Raw genomic sequence first — 6,014 nt, forward strand, 5'->3', positions numbered from 1 at the left:
AAAATAGTTTAGGACTTAACAGTTGAGAGCACTTGTTTTTTCTGTGTGTTGTAGAGGACCTGGGTTCCGTTCCCAGCACACAAACAGTGGCTCACAACTACCCATAGTTCCAGTTCCAGGGGATCTAATTCTCTTCTCTGAGCTCCAAAGGCATCTCTCTCTCTCTCTCTCTCTCTCTCTCTCTCTCTCTCTCTCTCTCTCACACACACACACACACACACATACACACACACACACACACACTCAAACATACATCCAGCCAAATGCTCAAATACACAAAATAAAATAAGTAAATCTTTTTAAAAGGAAAAATATATTTTTAAAGATTTATTTATTTATCTTATTTATGAGTACACTGTAGCTGTCTTCAGACACTCCAGAAGATGTTGTCTTCAGACACACCAGATCTCATTACAAAGATGGTTGTGAGTCACCATGTGGTTGATGGGAATTGAACTCATGACCTCTGGGAGAGCAGCCAGTGCTCTTAACCACAGAACTATCTCTCCAGCCCTAAAATGAAAAATATTTTAAAAGTAAAGTATTTAGAGCAGGATACGTGGCTCAGTGGGAAAGTACTTGGGTAGTATGCATGAGGCCCTGAACTTAATTCCTGATATGGGGGTGTGGAGGGGCAGAACAAACAATGAGCCTCGTAGTTAAACAGAATAAAGGCAAATAAATAAATAAATAAATTTCTTGCTAGCCAGTGGTGGTGGCCTTTAGTCCCAGCACTTGGAAGGCAGAGGCAGGAAAGTCTCTGAGTTGGAGTCTAGCCTGCTCTACAGAGGTAGTTCTAGGACAGCCAAGGTTACACAGAGAAACCCTATCTTGAAAACCCCAAAATAAATTTTAAAAAAGTCTAAAGCTCTTTTAAAGTGCATATCAGAAGTGTCAAATGGAATAAAGGTTACGAGACAAAGTTCTTTTACAGTACATATCAGAAGTATAACTGGTCAGTTCAGGCCAATGAAGCCAAGCAAACAGGGCTCATGGATCCCATTGGCTCATGGATCCCATTGGCTCATGGATCCCATTGGCTCATGGATCCCATTGGCTGTGGGTGTTGGCAGCTGGTCCTGTGTGGAAGACTAAGAGGTTCACTTTCCACCCCCACCCCCCCGGCGACTGCTGCTACAGGGAGGGGTACGGCCTCTTCCCATTCTGTTTCAGCACGCCATTGTCTTCTCAGCCCTCGTTCTCTTCCCTGCCTGTGGTTCTGTTCATAAAGGTGAGGATGGTGGATTTAACAAGCCTGAGCCGAGTGACTTCAGGGTTTGGCCACAGGTTCATGCTAATCTAAACTATGTCTCGGGCTTCTCAGGACAGGCCTGAAGGGTCCAGGGAAGCTATCCAAGCAGGTTTGTATACCTCTGCTTAAAATGGGCTCCCAGCCTGTGGCTATGCTAGAGACAGTCAGAGCCAAGTACGACCACGCCTGCTTTTACTCCTTCAAAACTCTTCAACCTGTCTATATAATTCCCCAGCATAAGTGAAAAAATATAACTGAACCTTGAAGTCAAGAATATTCACCAGTGTGTGTGCTCAGAAGTGTCATGGTATCGAGGTCATTATATCCAGGAGCCTTAATATTATCAACCACACCAAATCATAAAAATAGAAAGGTAAGATTAATATTATGCTGGTCTCATGGAATTGCCTCCATCAGACTCACCTGTGGGAATGTTTGGGGGGGCATTTTCGTGTTGACTGATTGATGTGGAAGGACCTAGTCCACTGTGGACATTGCATCCCTTCGGCAGGTGGGCCTAGGTTGTATCAGAAAGCGGGCCAAGCAAGCCAAGAGAGTCGAGTCAGCAAGTAGCATTTCTCCATGATCTCTGCTTCAATTCCTGCCTCCAGGCTCCTCCTGCTTGAGTTTCTGTCCTGACTTCCCTCCATGATGGACTGAGATAAGAGTACCAACCAAATAAACCCTTCCCTCCCCAGGTTAGTTTGATTGGTGTTTTACCACAGCAATGGAAAGCAAAGTAGAACAAATACTAATTTGGGGAGGGGGACGGTTCTTATTATATTCCCTCTTATGATCAACAATATTTATACTACACATATTTGCTGGCCACTCCACCCCAACTTGAAGTGTTGAGAACTGAACCCAGTTCTCTCCTGCTAGGCCAGGCAAGGGTTCCACCACTCAGCTACATCCTCAGTCTTGACTATTGAGAGTCTTCACAGGCATAAGGTCTTTTGGACCTCAGGCTGTACCCGTCAGCCTGGCCCTGACACGGTTGGATCATCTCCAGTCACGTTCTCCTTGCATCAGAGTGACCACTCGTTGACCTCTGACTCACGGACAGGGCCTGCCTGCCCACCCACCCAGGTGTTTATTCTCAGGATAATCGTTTGGCAACCGCCCATCTTCTGAGCTTTGAGACTTCGGCCATCAGTGTTCAGGGATCTCCCACAAGTGTGTTTTGTTTATTTGACCAAACTCTTGGGAATAAGGGCCCTGGATGGGAGGGGTCGAGGGGGAGGACCAGGAATTGAGGAAGGAAGAAAATGAGAAATAGAAAAGACAGATAAGGGGCTGGTGAGATGGCTCAGTGGGTAAGAGCACCCGACTGCTCTTCCGAAGGTCCGGAGTTCAAATCCCAGCAACCACATGGTGGCTCACAACCATCTGTAACAAGATCTGATGCCCTCTTCTGGAGTGTCTGAAGACAGCTACAGTGTACTTACATATAATAAATAAATAAATCTTTAAAAAGAAAAAAGAAAAGACAGATAAACAAAAAAACAATAGCCGAGACCAGGCAGTTTTGCCTAAGCTGATGACTTATGCTAAGCAACTTTTAATAACTACAGAATCTTAGATACTGCTTGCATGGGAAACTGTCCAAAGTCAGCAGAGAATTAAATCGGCAGTACTGGCAAAGAGAACACAGGACACCTCCAACACAGCTACCCTAAGACTGAGAACCACAGCCGGAGGGGAAAGCCAAGCCCTCGGAAACCTCAGCCTTAATACCTTCAAGACACTGGCAGGATCCAGCTGCAGGCCAGCCCTGCCAAGTCCACTCAGGACAAAAACACAGAACTAATAATTCGTTTCTCTTTTCATCAGGACCTCTGAGAAAGTCTTGGGCTGGTCTGGCTTCCCATGCTCTTTCAACCCATTTTTTTTGGTTCCCCACCAAACCCCCTCCCCAACCCCCAACAGGATTTTTCTGGTTGTCCTGGAATGAGCTCTTACAACGAGGCTGGCCTCAAACTCACAAAGGTTTGCCTGCCTCATGCCTCCTGAGTGCTGGGATTAAAGGCATGCACCACCACCGCCCAGCTCATTCAACCCATCAATTTACTATAAGTCAAGAATTGTAGCCTCTGGTATTGTGGTCCTCAGACCTCATGCGGTCTGGTTGCTAGCTGTAGGTGTCAGGGGTCGTACACTGCCTGCCAAAGAACCTCTGTAGGAATCAAGTGTGTGTGTGTGTGTGTGTGTGTGTGTGTGTGTGTGTGGTGTCTACCTGTATTAGTGAGTACACAAGCTGTCATAACAAACACCTCCAGCATCTCACTGGCTAAATGCAATACAGAGCAATCTCTTTTTATACCACAGTAAGATGTAAATCAAGTGGCCCTCCTCTACGCAGTGGCAGACATTTAGGTCCTGTTGGGAGACTTTTCTTACTGGTTGGGGGATTCTCTATAGGTAGTGTCTGTCTATCATGTCTATCAAGCTTCCTTTCAAGCTTCCAATGACAAGCCCAAAGCAAATCCCACCAAATCTCACCCCTAAGAAAGTATTGAGTTTATCAGGCTTACTTACAGCGCATAGGTGAGGAGTTCCAGGAGGGAACCATGAAGCAGCCACTTTAGGAAGTCCATATCGCATGGATGATGGCTGTACACACTGAGTCCCCTTCTTCTCTATACTCCAGCCCCCTCGGAAGCTCCAAGGCCCCAAAACAATTAGGGTGGTGTTGCATCCAATTAGGGAGGGGTGATTGGATGCTCAGGTGATGGGCGATGACTCTTCCTGTCCCTTCCTTCCATGTAACAGCAGCACATATGACAATGGCAGTTTGGCATGGACAACAGGTCCCCTTTCCATTCGTCAGCCCCAACCCTGGGCCACTAGAATCAACACAGCAGAAAGGAGAGGGAAAAGGCAGTCCGAACCTAGAAATGGCACATGATCCTTCCACCCAGGCAGACATCCCCAGCTGAGCCACATGTGGACCTGGAGCTGTGCCCTGCCCCTCATGTACCCAGTGGGAGGGTGGAACAGCTGCATAGCCATATGGAAATCCTTCAAAAGCTGGGAACAGAACTGCATTAAGACCCAGCTGCATCGCTCCTGGGTACCTCCTTAAAGGGCTTGAAGCATTCTGCAGAGGTTACACACCCAGGTTCATACAGCACTGTTCACCACAGCCAAGATGCTGAAGAGAGCCTGGATGTTTCAGCTGAAGGATAGATAAAGAAAGAGGTACAGAGACATGGCGTAGTTTTACTGGGGGGGGGGGGAGAAATTACATTGTTTGCAAGACAATGGGTGAAGTTGGAGATGATAATGTTTAAGTAAACATGCTCAAGGCAGCCCTTCAAGGTGGCATGGGTCATGAAAAAACAACACTCAGGGAGTAGGGACAGGCAGGTCTCTGTGAGTTCAAGACCAGTCTGGTCTACAGTATGAGTTCCAGGATAGCCAAGGCTACATAGTGAGATTCTGTCTAGTAAGTAGATGAGAATAAAATAATGTACCATAATAGAGAGAGAAAAGAGAAGAAAGAAGGAGGGACAAAAGGGAGGGAAGGAGAGAGGGAGGGAAGGAGAGAGGGAGGGAGGGAGGGAGGGAGGGAGGGAGGGAGGGAGGGAGGGAGGGAGGGAGGTGCTAGAGAGGTTTCCTTACTATTCTCACAGAGGACTCTAGTTTGGTTTCCAGATCCACATCAGGATGCTCAGGATCGCCTGTGACTCCCTCTGACCACCTCTTCTGTCTCTAAATATGCACACAACCCTCTCCCTACACACACACCCACACCCACACCCACACACACACACACACACACACACACACACACACACGTACTTTAAAATGAAATCTTTCAAAATGAAAGAAAGAAAACTGCATTTCCTGTCTTTCCCAATAGCCAGCCATCCTGTGGGCTCACTCCTGAGGCTGAGGACCCCCCTCCCCAGGCCTTCCTTCCTTTTCCCTGGCTTTCTCCGTGACATCCCAGCCATCCCCAGCTAATGTGTCTTCAGCCATCAGGGCCAGCACACTGCTGCACCAGCAGATAAGCAGAGCAGGCTGCTAGGAAGAGGAGGGACTAAAGCCTGGCACAGAGCAAGCCCTGCCTGCTGGGGGAGACCCTGCTTCCCTGGAGCCTCACACAGTCCTAGGTACACGGGAGGTGTTCAGCAGGCATTTGCAGAGTAGATGGGAAGGGTGCCGATAAACAAGCTCTAGAGAATGAAAGAGGAGATCTGAGATGGGGATTGGGGATCAGCCAGGTGTAATGGCACACTCACTCGGGCGACAGGGGTGGGCAGATCTGTGTTCGAGGCCAGCCTGGCCTACCAAGCAAGTTCTAGGACAGCCAGGGCTACACAGAGAAACCCTGTCTCAAAAAAACAATAACAAAAGTCAGATGATGGAGAAAATGTCCTCTAAGTAAGTCAGAGTCAAGTAGGCCTTCCCACATTCCCTGAATGGGGTGGAGGTGCCTGCCAGGCAGGGACGGTGGGGCAGGCGAAGCAGGATGCCCTCCTGGGGCCTCTGGGGTTCCCCCTCCTGAGGCCTCGTTGATTCCTCCCCTCTGTGATTTGGATCTTTATGCGCTGAGTTCATGGGGTTAATTATTGCTGTGGTCAAGGTGGGGTGAGCCAGAGTCCCGCCCTGGCCCAGAGCCCAAAGGGGGCTACTGAGAGTCAGAAGGACACAGAGCCCTGAGGAGCTTGCGGTGGCACCTATTGTTAGCAATTTAACCATTTCTACGGTCTGAGCCTTGGCTCCTTCTTTGGCCCTTCCTTGTCCCCGCCCACTT

This window comes from Mus musculus, chromosome 11 (genome assembly GCF_000001635.26).
Source record: "Mus musculus strain C57BL/6J chromosome 11, GRCm38.p6 C57BL/6J".
Taxonomy (NCBI): domain Eukaryota; kingdom Metazoa; phylum Chordata; class Mammalia; order Rodentia; family Muridae; genus Mus; species Mus musculus.